Source organism: Pipistrellus kuhlii, unplaced genomic scaffold (genome assembly GCF_014108245.1).
Source record: "Pipistrellus kuhlii isolate mPipKuh1 unplaced genomic scaffold, mPipKuh1.p scaffold_m20_p_13, whole genome shotgun sequence".
Classification (NCBI taxonomy): Eukaryota; Metazoa; Chordata; class Mammalia; order Chiroptera; family Vespertilionidae; genus Pipistrellus; species Pipistrellus kuhlii.
The window spans coordinates 35492289-35510188 of NW_023425438.1; the positions used below are offsets into that span (position 1 = coordinate 35492289).

A 17900-nucleotide genomic window follows, 5' to 3' on the forward strand; every position below is an offset into this window, starting at 1 on the left:
TAATTATTCCTTTTTAAGTCAGCTTGAATAAGTTTCTGTTCCTTATAACCAAAGAGAGCTTTAATCATAAAGCACTGTTTCATGTTAAAATACACACATAATTCTGTGTTAGAAAATTTTTAATGGATTCAAATGTTCCAATGTGTATATTGATAATGATTTACTGGAAACTGCATGTTTATATATTTACTGTCACTATACTCTTCTTCGGTATTCAGATAAACATTAAAATTTACCATATAACCTTTTTTTTTAATTATTGTCTCAAGTTTTATATATGTCTCCTTTTTCCCTGCTTGACACCCCCTCCACTCTCCAGTAATCTTTATTTTTTCTAAATATTGTTTTTATTTTTCAATTACAGTGACATGTAGTATTAGTTTCAGGTATAAAACCTATGTTTAGACATTTATATAACTTATGAATCACCCAAATAAATCTTTAATTTCAACTGTCATCTCTTTAATCTTTGTACCTCAATAACATTTTCCATTTTCTCCTAATACTTTAAATTACACTAGCACTGCTCAATTGTAATTCTAGAACTTTGAGTATTTACAAAGAGATTTCTAACCCTTACATGCACTTATCACACATTTACCCCCCAAAATGTCAATGCCAACATGCAAATTTTTACTATTTAATTTTTTTCAATATCTGAAATTTTCTTATTATAAAGATGCACATTTAATAAAATGCTATTTGTCTCCCTTCCAAAAAAAAGGCTATTAAAATTCATGATGTGTCTTAGAATCAAGAACTGAGGAAAACGATAGTATAAAGTATAAAATTTCAATGTATATTCATACCTGTTTTGTAAACAGTCTAAGTTGTGTTTCATTTTATAAATATATGGAATTTTGAAAAAAATCACAGAACTACAGATTTTATACCAGTAGTGCCTTAGAGAACATTAAGTTCAAGCATTTTGCTTTATGGGTAGAGAACCTACTGAGGCTTACGAGTCCCATGGCTAGTTATGGGCAGAACCTGGAACAGATTCAATCTCCTGATCGTCCAAAATGTGTTCTTTCCAGTTCATGTACCTTAGAGAAACTGTGCAATCCCCTGATAGTGCTGACAGTGCTGCAGAACAAAAATTGGGAATGGCCATTTCCTGCAGTTTTGTGATGCATGGCACCAATAAAGAACAAGGCCATCCTTTCAGAAGCAAGCTAATGATGCAGCAATTTGATGTAACTGTCACCAGATGGGGGCAGTGTCGTTTTCTTCACCAGGTAGCAAGATGACCTTTCCAGCCAAGACTGAAGAAATGAGCCAGATGCCTACCACACAATCTAGATAAGCACAACTGGTTGAAAAGAGCCAGCCCAGATTCTCAAAGCCCATGACCTTTATAAATCTAAAGGCAGAGCAATAAACCATATGCCTAATAGAAACAGAACCATTTTATTAAGCATCTATGCCCATACAAGGGCCTATTTGCAGGTTGAGAAGCATTTAAATCAGGGTTTCTTGACCGTGCAATCAAAATATAAGCCTGAAAGGCCTGCCAATATAAAATCTTGGCCAATATAAACTGTGTAGTTGACCAAATAGAGATATAAGTTACTAGAAGGTAGAGGGGAGATAGCAAGATACGTCTCCAGTACACAAGGACCAGGGTTCAGGCCACTGCAGAAGGCAGCTATATGACTGTTAATAAGAAGCTCATTTCAGAATGATTTGCATCACAAGAGCTTGATTAAATGAAAAAATTTTACGCTAAGGTGGGGATAGTTTGAACAGAGCTAAGAACAGCTAACATTCAATAGAGCCTGTGACACTCTCTGACTACGGGCATTTTCTGAAATACTAAAATAATCTCCATGATTTTACTGGAGTAAATTTTTTGGATAATCCATAAATTTATTGAATCACAAAAGGAAAAAAGATTTGATCCATTTTGTGAGGTAAGCAAGTAAAACAGGTAAGATAACTGTAGCACATACACACTCTTGCCTATGAGATATATGGGAATTTTTTTTAAGTTCCACAAAGAAACGTATTTCTTCCCACTTTCCCTAAAATATATAGCACTCTTGGTCTAACTTTCTCCTAATTTTTGATAAGTACTTTCTACTCACTATGATAGATATTTTGTCTGTTTGGGTCCCCTCTGTATAACCATGTCCTAACATAAAGAGGGCACTATAAAATGAATTAGCTTTGCTCTTAATGTTACTACGGAGAATAGAAAAGGCTACAGAGTGTGGTGGAGACTGTGGGAAACTAAAGCATATGGCCCCCAAAAAGCAGCAGCTACTACACAACTTCAGGCACTTGTTGCCATGTAGGAATATGGACCCAGTTTTTTCAGATCTGCTCACTTCTAATGATAAACTGGAAAGACACACACACACACACACACACACACACACACACAAAAAGATCAACTGGAAACACAAAACTTTATGTGCAATCTACAGTTTTAAACACTGGCAACTAGTCATATTTTAAATAAATAATGGATAGGCCGACACTATAGAGCAGTGGTTCTCAACCTTCCTAATGCCACAACCCTTGAGTTTAGAGGCTAAAGAAAACACCTTTGGAAGGCTTTAAAGAGTCTCTGAGCCTACAGTTTTCTACCTCTGATCTAGTCCAACCCTGTCATTTTACTGATGGGTAGAGGGGCAGTGATACAACCAATGTTACACAGTTAAAAGATGACTTGCAAATACAAACCAATATATAAATTATATATATATATATATATATATATATATATATATATATATGCGCTCATATATTGGTTATCACAGTTCTTGCCTTTCTTCCCTTAAGAGGAGTTTATGGAATTTCCCCTAACCCCCAGCCAGCATTAGTGCATGACTTTATACTTTTTATGACTTTATACTTTCTATAGTATATTTTCTTAAATGCATTTCAAAGTAAATAATTTCATTTATAATGCACAATAATTAAATGGGGTATGTGAGCTATCTATTGTCCCCATTTTCTTAATAGGAAAGAGATGTAGAGAGATTAAGCTCCTTTCTTTCTTTTTTTAGATTAAGCTCCTTTCACAAGAACACATAGAGCTAGTTAATTACTAGTAGAGCTCAGACTAGATCCCTAATCTTTTAAAATCAACTTCATGTGTGATACAATGCACTCTTTTAAGTGTACAGTTTGACACATTTCCACAACATTCTTGCAAACATCACTGCAAAGAATTCCTCATGCTTACTTGTAGGCATTCACTCCCTCTTTCTCACACCATCCTATACTATGATAGTATAATAAAAGCTTAATATGCTCAGTGTCCGGTCAACCCATTGACCGTTCAACCAATCAAAGTGTAATATGTTAATGATATGCTAAGGCCACTCAACCATTCGCTATGATGTGCACTGACTACCTGGGGGCAGACGCTCCAACCAGTAGCTTAGCTTGTAGCTGGGGCCCAGGTGATCGGAACTGGTTGAGACAAGCCGGACAAACCCTAGAGCCCTCCCATGGTCCCTCCCTAACTGGCCAGCCTCCCACATTTCTCCCAGGCCCTGATCATGGGAAGGAGGGGATATTACAATCTCTAAAAATCTCTTTCAACTCTGACATCAAGAGATCATGGTCATCAGCATCATTATGGCTTAAACTTTTAAAACAAAACCCCCTCAGGAGCCTGCTCATGATATTCAATACCATATCAGCAATGGGGCTTTTGAAGGACTAAGTGTAGTACCTCTCCTGGCTTGGTCTCAAACACTGAGTCATGCTGGGTGGTACCAGACCCCAGGGGCAGTTCTGAAGGAATCAAGACAATTAGTGACTTCCATTTACTAGTAGCAAGGAAAAGTGAGGGATGGGGAAAGTAAGGTGAGCAGGAAGGAAAGAAAAACAGCAAACTGATTATGAGTAGCAATGTGCACAGAGATGGGAAACAGCTGGGCAGACAAAGAGAATGATTAGACCATGAGACAAAGAAGCCCATCATGGTGCTGAGGCAGGGTTTCTGGATTTGCAGCCAAAGGAGTTTTGGTGGATATTTTAAAATTGGGCCAAGATTCTAGGCATTAAAATCTGCTGCCTGCTTATTTCCTGCAGGTTAAAGAAAACTTCTTTTGCTAACTAACATTAGCCCCATCTACACCTTTAGGAATGGCTTTCACTTATCTGAGATAAAAGGAAAAACCAAACAAAGAAGCCAGATTACATAAAATGAGAGAAAACAGCCAGACCCATAATCTGATCCTCATCTTCCACTTTGTTTCTCTTTTAGAATAAGGTTTAACCCACTGAACGATGCAGTTTCTCTTTAAATCACAGGAGGAGAAATGAACATAAAATAAAATAGCATTCTGAGGTTTTTCTAAACAATCAGATGGAGAACCCGTTCAAGTACAATTTATCTGGAAGATATAAAAGAAGGGGCAACACTGGACAAATTAGTGGATCCCTTTGGCTTCCATTTCCTCAACTGCAGAAATTAAGACTAAATTATTGCTTTTAAAACTCTGTTCCTCAGAGCCCTAGGATTATAGGGGGTATGTACTTCATTATCCCAATGATGAAAAAAAAAAAAAAAAAATGACTCCACTTAAGGATAGGGCTCTGCACACAGCTTCCTCTTATCTGTTTAATATTAATTCTGAAAAAGATGCTAGGACAAGAAGGGGAAGACAACACCTCTTAAAGAAGAAGAAGAAAGTACACACAGAATAGTCTGTATATCTATATAATATAAACGTATTTTAAAGAAAAAAGGACTATACCACTGCCAGTCATGCAAACAGCCTTTAAACACACCTCCTACAGATACACGTGTGTGGAGGCAGCTTCTGGGAAGGGTGGGCTGTGGCACTGCATCCATTTCACGTTGAGACTAAGTAGCATTCCTTTAAGGTCCACAGGTTCAGGCAAGCCACAAGCTCTCTGAGGCCCTGTCCTCTCACAATAAGATCTATCTCAGCTTTGGGGAGGATTACATGGTAAGCAAAGCAATTAGCACATAGGAGACGTGTGAAGAATCTAGGTATTCCCTCCTTACCTCCACTCCTACCCTCCCCCGCCCCCCCAAAAAACCTTTGTATTTGTATGACACTTATCATAAAGTTCTCAATCTGGAATATCTTCTGGAGATCAAGGGCAAAAACCCAAATGCCTATAGCCCGAAAGATCATGTAAAGGAGGGACACAGTCCAGGTATAACACAATATATGCAGGGAGTCTGGTGACATGGACTCATTGACTGGGGAGCACAAACCAGACGTGCACACCTTAGCTCATGGGGAGCCGTTTGTCAACATCAGTCAATTTTGACCATGGTGAAATTTGGGCCGAGGGTTTCCCAGTTTTTTTTTATTTCCAGGACAAGCTGAATTTTTAGGTAAAATCCAGGCAACAAACTTTCAAAAAAATCTGTTGCACCCTGTCAGGTTAAGGAAAAGCTATTTCTATGTGAGGACTTCACTATACAGCCCTGCTCCAATCTTTATGGGAACCTTGTGAAGTAAGCAGGGCATGTATCAGTATTACACACTCCACTGAATTGGGAAACTGAGGCACAGTGGCCTCCTTCCTACTGCCACATAGTGGCAGGACCAGGGCTCAAATCCAGGCATACCAATCCCTGGCTCTCATCTTGGTCCACTCTCTCCTACTGCCGTCCCCTCCCATAAGCAGTGCACCATGCAGGAACACCTCCACTACCAGGGAAGGTCAGAGCTCAGACACAGCGAAAGGCAAGGGGGGCTGACCAAAGCTTTACCTCTCTAGCTAACTAGGGGGAATAGAGTCCTCTGCACCGTGTGAACTTGAGCGAACTGTCTGCAGTGTCTGTGATCTCCCATAGGCAGTGACAACCAAGAGGCTTACAAACACCCACCTACAATATATTCATATGGAGGACACTGCCAAAAGTTTCAGAAGAAAACAAAAATTTTCCAAACTTCAGAACAGATGGCAAGGAGCAAAGCAAAGATTTCACAGGAGAAAAGGTCAATCTGAAGCATTCATCACAGTGGGAACTTGGGGTTTGTTTTTTCATCTCTCCACACTTGCCTCAAATTAAAAATCATCATGTGCTAGCTCCTTCTGGGGAGCATGTCAAAGCAGTGCTTGAACACCCAGATGGGGGATGACTTGAGGTATTCAACTTCCTCTCTTCCCATCAGGAGCTGTGGGCACAAGCCGGAGACTGGCAAACCCTGGCAGTGGAACAGAAGCACCAATGAAATCCAGTCAAGGCCACAGCCCCAACTGAACACGGGCAATTGTTTCTTCCTTTCTAGGATGGTAATAACTGGGGAGTATTTCCAGGGAAGTCATCTGCCTACTTAGAACAAAAGATTAGAGTTTCAAGAAATCGAGTTGGCTCACACACACCAGAAGCTTGTGAATCACTGCCCACAGAACCACTGCAAATTGGGCTTGGCCTGTCAACAGCTAAGACCCACCAAAAAGAGGGCCTTTCCCAGAGCTCCCTGTACCATTATCATAGGGGTAACTAGCCTATAAATAAAAGGGTAATATGCAAATAGACTGAACAGCAGAACAATCAACCAACCAATCAAAGCATAATATGCTAATGATATGCTAAGGCTGTTCAACCGCTCGCTATGGCATGCACTTACCACCAGGGGGCAGGCAATCAACTGGTCAACCAGTCGCTATGCTGTGCACTGACCACTGGTGGGGAGATGCTCCAACAGGTAGGTTAGCTTGCTGCTGGGGTCTGGCCAATCAGAATTGAGTGAGATGGGCCGGGCATGCCCTGGAGCCTTCCCACAGACCCTCCCCAGTCTGGCCTGCACCCTCTTGCAATCTGGGACCCCTCAGGGGATATCAGAGAGCTGGTTTCAGCCGATCCCACAGGCTACTCCTCCCCTTGGGAGGGCGCCAGATACAGGACTCATGGCTAGGGAACGCTGCTGAGGCAGTGCAAGCCTCTCAATTGGGACTGATTGGGCACGAACCCACAGCAGGCACAGTGGGGCTGGGATGAGCGGGAGTGGCAAGTGAGAGCTGCAGGCGGTGTTGGATTGCAGGTTTCAGCCCGATCCCTGCAGGCTACCCAGAGGGATCCCACCCGTGCATGAATCCGGGCCTCTAGTTTGGCAAATAAAGAGAAAAATGATCACAGACATCAGAAGGACCATATTCTTTGTTCACTTAAATTCACTGAGTAGCTTCCCCACATCAGACTAAGCCATTTTCTATTCTCTATAGCTAGAGTGATCTTTTAAAAAGAGAAACTCAGTATCATCCACCTATTTGAAATTCCTTAGTGGCTTCTGGCCCCTCTCAGAATAAAGCTCCAAATGCTAATGATGGCAAGCGAGGCCCTATGTGATATGGTGTGATATCTCTCTCCAGCATCATTCAAACACAACAGCTTTTCACAGCTCACTTTGTTTCAGCCAAAATTGTCTTCTTTCTTCCTCAATGTTGCTTATATTCCATCCTCCCTAAGGATTTTTGTGCATGCTTCTTCCTTTGCCCTATTCACCTCATTCTTGGACTGACTAGCTCCTAATTCCTATGTCCCTTGTTATACACAGCACCCTATAATGTTTCCTTTAGGGCATCTCAGGAGAATATTCAATATTTAGGTGGGTAATCCCTTGTTTGGCATCTTATTTCCCTAAATCCAGTAAACTGCACAAAGACAAGGACAATGACTGACTCACTGCAGCCTCTGTCATCCAGCACAGTGCCTAAGAAAGGCACTCAGGAGTTTGTTACACAGTATATGTGCCTAGTACAATTAAAAAAAAAAATACACCCTCCCCCCAAAAATAAACAACAACAACACACTATACAGCTCTGGCCAGTGTGGCTCAGTTGGTTGAGCATCATCCCATGCACCAAAGGGTTGCTGGTTTGATTCCTGGTCAGGGCACATACCCAGGTTATAGGTTTGATCCCTGGTCAGGGTGTGTATGGGAGGTAGCTGATATCTCTCTCCCCGCTCCCCCATTCTCTTTCTCTCCCCTGCTTCCTTTCCTCCCCTCCCTTCCTCTCTCTCTCAAATCAATTTAAAAAAAATTTTTTTCTTTAAAGCCAAATACCACATAGCCTCAGCCTTTCAGAATATTAGAATCCAGTTTGGGACAGAAGGGACACATTTTGTGAGAAGGGTCTTCCATGATAAGGTAGTCTACCCTTCAGAGAAAAACCCAGCACACTGAGAGCTGCATGAGATGAACCCACTGGACGACATCCTGGGACAATATGTACAAGGTGCAGCTGTATGGAGAGCTTTACAGAAATCTGTGCTGTCACAGAGTGCCACTTGTTCTATGTGCAATCCCTTCTTTTAAAAATAACACTTGAGCTGGATATAAAAACACTCTTCAGTTGAGAAGGGAAAAGAAATCAAACACCGCAATGCTCAATCCTGCATCAATCCCTCACCTGAAGGAGTGGAGAGTCTCTTGGACATGGACTATCTCAGCCCACTAAGCCCCTACTGCCAGCAATCTTCTAACAAGTGGTGTGCTCACAAATAGAGCAGCTGAGGTCAGCCAGAGGGTGTGGCATCCATGCCCAGATGTCAGCCCCACACCGCAGACACCCAAGCTCTGGCTATAATCATTTCCACCAAGAGTTGACGTGTGTTAATAGTCCACGTTCTCCAAAGGAGAACTTGGGTTTTAACAAAGCCAAAGCTTGTCTGGCATTCTCTTGGCTCTCAACTTTTAATTCCAGAGCACTCCACTTTAACTTCATGCTTCAAAGCTTATTCGTTTTCTATACTTACTGCTTTTGCAACAAGATCAGGTCAACTAGCTGTGTTCCAGAAAGAGCATCCTGTTCCAAAAAGAACATTTACTATTGTGATGACTTGAGCTTAGCAGCCAGGTTAAAAGCTGTGTCTTCTGTCCTAAGAAGATATGCACTAGCATCAAAGGTATATAATAGGGGTGTCGAACTCAATCAGAGAAGGGGCCAAAATCTAAAATCCAGCCTAAATCGCGGGCCGAATGGTTTACTGAACAGTCATAAACTGTCATTGTGATGGAAACGCAGCGGAGTGCAGTGATGACAGCGCGGTGCGGGCCACATTGCAAGGCCTGGCGGGACGGATTTGGCCCACGGGCCTTGTGTTTGACACATGTGGTATATAAGTTTCCAACAGTTTAGGTTTTGTTAGAACTGGTTTCTCAACACAGCTGCTTTCTACAGGCCATCCTAATCTGCCTCAACCCTCCTAGTTGTCAGAGAAGGTGAGTTCTCATCCTGAAATGCAGGAAGAGAACTCATGTTCCAAAGCTTACTTTGTTTTCAGCACTTACTGCTTTTGCAATAAGATCAAAACATTTTCTCAGCTCCTAATTGTTAATTCCAGAGCATTCCAATTTAACTTCATGCTAAAGTCTTTCCTCTGCGGTTCAGGATATCTGATTGTATTACCTATCACCGTAATTGACCAATCCCTAGGTCATGGTCCCTCACCCAGTACTTGTGCACCAGTTCAAAATCTCTCCTCCATCCCAACTCCTGCCATCACCCAAGGTGATTTCACTGAGTCTTAATAATTCTATCCCATAAACCTCTCCAGAATCTATCCCTTCTATACCATCCCGATGCCCTTTCAAACTCTTCTCTTTTCTTTCCAGAAGAACTAAAATAGGATCCTAACTTTCCATGTTTTAGAATTTAGATCCTTTCTGTTCTAAAATTCATATAAAATAACTACTCTTAAAAACATTCATTGGTTTCCCAAAGCCAGAATAAAAATCAAATTCCTTAACACAGCAATGCATAAGAAAATTTTTTATTTTTCCCCACTTTGTTCTGAAAAATTTCAAACACACAATAACATTGAAAAGACTATACTACAAACATCCATATACCCACCATCTAAGTTTAGTTTATAATTGTTAACATTTTCAGACTTGTTTTATCACATATTTATCATCCATGTAAACATCAACTCATCTTGCATTTTCAAGTTAGCTATAGACCTCAGTGGATTTCACCCTAAATACTTCAGCATGCAAGATAGAACACCATCTTTAATCAGTGTTCAGAATTCATGGTTCTTTTGCAGGGCAGGGCAGAAATAAATTCTATTTATAAAAAAATGTACAAATTTTAAATATATTGCTGGAAGAAGTTCTTGAACTAAATTTATTGGGATGCTATCTACACTAATAAAAGAAATATGCAAATTGACCATACCTCCGCAATGCCCACCAGCCAATCAGGAGTGAGTATGCAAATTAACCCAACAAATATGGTGGATTACTTTGCATATGCAGGCATGGAGCACCCGGGCAGGGCGGGGGTGGAGGGAGCTACAAGAGCAGCGCTCTAGCCAGAGTGGAGAAGACTGAAGGCAGTGGCCAGAGCGAAGGCCTGGGTCCCGAGTGCCAGAGGAAAACCAGTGCCGGCAGTGAGGGGAAGGAAGGCCTATTGCACGAATCTTCATGCAACAGGCCTCTAGTTTGTTAATAAAATTATGCAGGTTTCAGGTATACAACTCTATAATACATCAACTGTATTATGTGTTCACTCATTATGAATAAGTTTTTTGGCGTGTATTTTTTTTTTTTAATTCTCACTGGAGGATACTTTTTCCATTGATTTCCAGAGGGCATGGATGGGAGGTGGTGTGGGGGAGACAGACAGAGAGAAAGAAAGAGACAGAGAGAGAGAGAGAAAGAAACATAGATGTGAGAGAGGCACACAACTGGTTTCATATTGCACATGCTCCTACCAGGGCTGGGGAACCTGCAACCTTGACTGGGAATCAAACCTGAGACCCTTCGGTCTGAGGGCTCTAACCACTAAATGAAACCATCCAGGGAAAACTGGGTAAGTTTTGATAAATACGTATCTTCAAGTGACCCAAACCTTTATCAAAACACAAAGCTTCCATCACACAGAAAGTTCCCTCATGGTCCTTTCCAGACAATCTCATATCCTAGAGGCAAGCACTATTTTAAGCTTTTTCAGCTATTACTAGTTTAGCCAGCTTTAGAACTTAATATAAATGGAATCACACAGTATGTATTTTGAAATGTAAGGATCTTTTACTCACAATTGTTTACATTGTACAGTATATAGGGTAGTTTGTTACATTTGGGTTATTTCAAACTTGGAGCTATTTTGAAAAAAAAGTTCTATGTGCATTCTTCTACAAGTCTTTTTGTACCATATGTTTTTATTTCTCATTAGGTATTTACCTAATACACCAGGGTATAAGTGCTTGGCCACTGGGTAGGTGTATATTTAATTTTATAAGAAATTTCCAGACTTTTCTCCAAAGTAGCAATATCATTTTATACTCCTACCAACAACATATGACAATTCTAGACCCTTTAAAATCTGAATACTGCCCTGTTCTGGCCCAAATCTATCTCCTAATGCTCTCTCTTCCTCTATCACCAAGCTTTCAGAACTTGAACCTTTTTGCTGCTTTACATTCAGGAGATTTATGCACACTATTCCCTCCGACTACAATTTCTTGTCTCAGTCTTCTGCTTGATAAAAGGAGTTTAAAATTGTTAAAATAATGTCCCTTTTGTGAATTCTTCCCTTTCCCTGACAATTACCCCCCAGTTTTCATATTATGGTACAAGTTTGTCCAGTTCCTCTATTATTATTATTATGCATTATGATTTATCTGTTATATGCTAATCTCTCCACCTAATAGGCTAAGTCAAAGGCGGAGCTACTCTTTTCTACTCTGGTAGACATGACAATTGTTATCATAATACTTTATAATATATGACACTTTAAAAAGTATTTTTATATAAAACTAGTGGCCCGGTACACAAAATTCATTCCCTCAGCCCAGCCTGCACCCTCTCCAATCAGGAACCCTTTGGGGAATGTCCCGATCCACAGGGTTAGAGCCTAAACCGGCAGTTGGACATCCCTCTCACAATCTGGGATCAATGGTCCCTAACAGCTCACCTGCCTGCCTGATAGCCCTTAACATCTCTGCCTGCCTATCTGATCGACCCTAACTGCCTTCCCCTGCTGGTCTGATCTGATCCCCAACTGTCCTCCCCTGCCAGTCTGATCACCCCTAACTGCCTCTGCCTTGGCTTCCATCTGGAGCTCCTTAATGGATTGCCACAAAGAGGTAGGCCGGAGCCAGGGGTCCAGCCTCCGTGGTGGGCACAGGGCCACAGGAACCCCATCTCCACTGTGCACACAGCCATCTTGTTACTACTGCATCAGGGCATCATGGCACAATGGCATGAGGACCACCTAGGCTTTTATTAGTAAGATATCATATATAGGGTATCTCAAAAGTATATACACACACTTTGAATAATTATAAGGCAGTGTTTATTAAAATACATTTCATTTTCAAAAATGAGCTGTCAGTTGTTACTGTGTATGTACATTTTTTTGGGACATCCTGTATACTTTATCATTTCATATTATCAATAAAATACCAGTTTAAAGACTTTGAATACTGTGACACCTTAAGGACAACATTCTACTTTGTTTTTTAGGTGGAGCACTTGAAAAACGAGTCACCAAAGAAAATTAAAATGACAAGAGCTTCTTATTTCTCTTGGAATCCTCAGGACTAGCACAGTACTTGGTACATGGTAGATGATTAACAGCTAGCTAATAATGTTGTTTCCCTGCTTATAACTCTCTAGCTCTCAACCACCTACAATATAAAATCCCAGCCTAATTTGGCATACAAGGCAAATCGTAACCTGGAGCCCAGATTGAACTGAGTGCCAGGACACCACCCTCCAGTGTGCTTTGCTTTATATTCTCTATCTAGAATGCCTACTATCTCTTTAATTAGTAACTGTAATTTAATTAGTAATTTGTAACTGTTAAGTCCAAGTGTAGCTCAAACCAAGACTCCAAGGTGAACTTTCACCTACAGAATGCCCATCTCCACACTATTTTCTTACTCTGATTACTAGTATATCTCACTTGTCTGAATACCAGTCTTTCTCACTAGGAGTGTATTATCTCAGAGGACAAAGATTTTATTTTATTTTTATTTACTATAGGAAACATACTGGTCTAATTTACCATATTCTTCACCCCACACGAAAATAATAATTAATGTTATCAAGCAACGCCTTTCCCCTCACCACTGCTAGCTGGACCAGGAATGGGCAACTGGCACACATTCTCCATTGAGACAACCTCAGGAACTATAATCAGGTGGTGTTGCACAGTCAAGTAGACTAGGCTGGTGGGTACTGTCAGTCATGTGCATGCTCACAAATAAGTAGAGAAGTATTCTCCAAAAAGGCAAGAAAATGGGGTAAGACACTGGAAGAAGCTGTAATCTAAGACTATGAGGCTCCAAGGAGAGACAGAAAGACAGAAGAGCAACTTTCCAATACTCACAAAATCCAGCTTCACTTCCTGCTGTTGGGTTCTGGAAAATTCCCCTGTATTCATCCAACAAATTCTTTTTTACTTACTATAATCTGAATTAAATTTCTGTTCTTTGCACCCAATGACCCTAAGACATTTTGTACCAATATGTTTACAGAATACATATGATTTGATTCTAATAATTCTAACCATTATAGGCTCTTTTAAAAGAAAGCAGCTAGAACACTGTGTTAAAACAGAGTATTAAAAATTGTACTTGAAGAGTGAGAATTTTTAAGTTAAGAAACTAGCTGTACATTAAAATAGAACCTGCATTAAAGATCTAAATAAGAGAGTGGTCAAAAATCTACTTGGGGAAGTAGAGTCACAAGGAACTTGAACAGGGGGACAAAGGCTGCATTGTAACGTTTCTTGAGCTCAAAGATCAGGATTAGGGAATGGGGAAGGAAAAAATCCCAGCACTCATTTCCTCAGGAATGTCGTGAAGATGGTTTTCCCTGGGATTATCAAAACATAATCATAAAGAAGAGGTTTTAGTCCTCAAGTGGGAGAAAACAATTCAAGTGAAAAATGAACTCGGCCATGGACAAACCTGGACAGACCTGTCGAGAAGGAAAGTCTCCAAAGGACCAGGAGCATAACAGCAGCAACCAATCCACTGAATTACACGTGGGGAAAACTTCCTATGTCTTTGGTGTAAAACCAAGGGCAAAACTATGGTGATCAGTGAGGCACTTGCCATAGGCACAAAAAGACAAAGTCAGTAGTACTGACTTTTCCTTTTGACTCAGGCTGCAGTATTGCTGGGCACAATGCTGTTAAAGTGACCCTGACTTTATTTTAAATTCTGATATTTTGTTCATCATGGTTTCTTGCACTCATTTTTATTTTTAAGTATTGCATGCATTATTTATATTGATTACTGAGTTTTTTGGATGCCCCCTTAAATTCTGCACTTGAAGTGAGTATCTCACTCTAGTCCCAAACCCATGAGAAACTGCTGCCTGCACAGTAGAGAAATCTGCCCAGACATTACTGTTCATGTTGTTCTTCCACTCTGCTCCATGGGAGACCTGAAAGGTTAAGACATTCCTCAGGAGAGGGGAACAGAAACTCAATGGGTGTCTCAAAAAAAAGTGGGGGCTGGGACCAGCCAGCATGGCTCAGTGGTTGAGCATCAACCTATGAACCAGGAGGTCGCAGTTCGATTCCCAGTCAAGGCACATGCCAGGATTGCAGGCTTGATTCCCAGTGTGGGGAATGATTCACTCTCATCATTGATGTTTCTATCTCTCTCTCCCTCTCCCTTCCTCTCTGAAATCAATTTAAAAAAAAATTTTAAGTGGGAACTGGGAAACAAGAAGAGAAACAGAATTGTGGAGTCAGCTTCTGGCTCACAGTGGAAATTACAGTGATGTAGTAAAGCTCCAAGGATAGCCTACTCCCAAGTCTGCTTGAACACAGATGAGATCAGACTTGACTCAGGCGCCAAACAAGCATAAAGGAACCAAGCTTCACTGAAGCAGAGACACCAAATGAATATAAGCTCATCAACTAGCTTTCTAATAAATGAGTAACAACCAAAACAGTACAGAGAATTATGGGTTAGGAAGAAAGGTGAGTCTTCCAATAACCAGAGTCTTGAGGAAGAAGGCGGGGTTGTCAACAAAGGGTTGAAGAAAGAGGCTACAGAACAGCCAGAAACCCAGGGGGAAATATCTAAAACCAAATCAGGAAAGCGCTCACTCATTCAGCAGCCAAGACAAGGTACCAAGAGAAACCAAAATATTCAGGGTTCTAAGAGATTTATGCCAAACTAAGAAGGAAAGTAGATCTGAAAAACAGAGAACCCTGCCCTACTTGAAGTAAGAGAAGGACAATTCCACCCAAGTACCCAGTACTACTCAAAGTTGAGGAGAGGAAAGGGAATGAGAGCTGAGTATTCTCTAAGCTATTCAATATATCTGCAAACAGTCTGTTAGGCAGTCATAGATCTGGTAGGAATGTGAGCTGCCATGTGCCTGGAAAGCAAGATAGATATATGTATAAAAAGCCCAAAAGAACTTTGACGTAAAATTTTCACTTCTGGGAATCTATTTTAAGGAAATAATCTGAAATATGCACAAAAATTCTTGAAATAAAAAAAAAAAACTGTAAGGAAAAATAGAAATTACTTAAATGTCCAATAAGAAAAATTTTTTAAAGAAAATAAACGTTTGTTCATACAACAAAACATTATATAGCCATTTAACATTTAACATTTTAAAATGCATACAATATATTAAATGACAAGACACAAAGCTCTAAATTTATTAAGAACACAGCTATGTAATAATGCACATGTGTAGCAAAGAGACTAGAAGAAAATACAAAATGCCATGACTGAAACAATCAAAAAATTTTTCTATGACTGTGTTACCTGTGGATGATGGGATTACATAATGATTTTTTCTTCCTTACCCTTTTCTCTATTTTTCAAGTTTTCTGTAATGACCATGTATTATCTTTCCTAAATTATTAAAACAACCTTAATTATTTGTTTTTAAATAAAAATCTGCCCTTCAAATCTGGGTAAAGGTATTAAGAAAGGTATTAAGTCTCCAAAAAGGACCCACAAGCACAACAGCACCGCCCAATGCAGTAAGTTCTGTGCAGAGAACATTTTCTCTGCCTTTAGTGTAAAACCAGGGCTGGAACTAGGGTGAGGGTAATGAGGCACTTGTCAGGAACTCTAAATTTGAAGGAATACCAAAACAAAACAAAAAAAGAAAAACAGTAATAAAGATAAATAATATTTTAACATATTTTTAAATGAAAATCAATGCAAAAAATCCATGATAACAAATTTTAAAGTTTTAAATAAAGTCAGGGTCAATATTGATTTTTCCCTTTGCCTCGGGCTCCAATCTGGCTGGGCACAGTACTGCCACTGATCCTATCTTTGCTCATTGTGGATTTTTTGCATTAATTTGTTTCTATGTTTACTGTAATCCTGACTAATTTCCTGGAAATTTTTCACCTCTACAATCATGTGAAGTGTACCAAGTAATCTGGTCTAGAGAGCCCCCATATATTCTCCCAGATTCCCTTAGACCACAAGTCGAGCCCAACCTCTCTCTCTCCAGTGACTTACTGGGATTAAAATAGGAAAATTCTTTCCATTCAAAAAAATATATAATATACAATGACTGACAACCTACCAACCATAGAAAGATGCATTAGTTCTTAATAGAATATTATTTTAAAAATATATATTTTATTGCTTTTTACACAGAGAGGAATTGAGAAGGATAGAGAGTTAGAAACGTCGATGAGAGAGATACATCGACCAGCTGCCTCTTGCACGCCCCCTACTGGGGATGTGCCCGCAACCAAAGTATATGCCCTTGACTGGAATCAAACCCGGGACCCTTCAGTCCGCAGGCCGAAGCTCTATCCACTGAGCCAAACCGGTTTCGGCTAGAATATTATTTTTAAATATGTTAACAATTATGTTTGAGTTTAATGGCAATATAAAAACACATGCTGCTCAGATACAAATTCAAAGAGCAAGTTAAGGAAAGTGAATTATAATAATTAGCCCAATTAACCATGGTTATGAAAAGTTTATCAAGGCCTCCATCCACCTGGGAACAGGCATAGGCTCATATGCCTAGCATCACCACCCTGGACAGCAGTCTGAAAACAGTTCTGGTAATAACACGAATATAACCTGAATATAAGAAGAAACATACACACATTATAATACTTCATGGCATTAAGGCTACATGGCCAACTCTCAATCAGACCATCACGTCTTCCAGCTCCTTTATAGCATCTATTTAGGACACATCCAAAAATAGCACTACTGAGATTCAGTCTGCACCACGCACTTTCACATGCAACATCTAATTGCATCCTCATGATAATCCTGTGAGGCAAGTATTATATCAGTCTATCCAATAGGAAATCACAGGTCTATTCTGTAAGCAGCAGAACCCAAATAGCCTGGGTGTGTGCCCACTGCCCTGCATCTGTGCCTGGCAGGCTCATTTCCTAAAGTTCACCCACAAAACATGCTTCCAAAGACTCCTCCAGTATATTCTACTGTGATCTTCTCATCAAATTACCCCCATTACCCATTCAGAGACTCAAGTCCCACTTTACCAATGAGGAAAGTGAGACAAACCAAAGCAAAGAATTCACTGAACTTTCCATTATCTGACCTCTGGCACCATGCACTTAAGAGTGGCCACTGTGCTGTCCTGAGACACCAGGCCATCCTGTAGAATTTTCTCCCCTGCTGTGAGGGAGAAATGGTACCCTAACACTCCTATCGGGTTCCATTCTACTTAAAAACTCCATGGCAAGGAGAGCTGAGTGACGATATAGGAGAGTGCCAGGTAACTACTGGTGCCTCGGCTTTCAGCGTATCTTCTACCTTCTAGCACAGTGGAGATCATTTCCCAGACCTGCCTGACGAACCAGACTGTGGGAAGGATTTCAGCTACAAGGTTTGAATTACAGCCCTTCCTTCCTGGCCCGAAACCCCTCTTCTCTTGTCCTTTGTATTTGCCCTGACAGCAGGAGGCAGGTGCCATCTACACTGTTGCAGAGAGGAGCCTCTCCTTATCCAACCA

At 40.4% G+C, this 17900-nt stretch overlaps 1 protein-coding gene across 28 annotated transcripts in view; it reads right to left on the reverse strand.

Moving 5' to 3' along the window:
- Nucleotides 1-17900, reverse strand: part of AAK1 (AP2 associated kinase 1) — a 140512-nt gene that overhangs the window by 78511 nt on the left and 44101 nt on the right. The window lies entirely within an intron of this gene.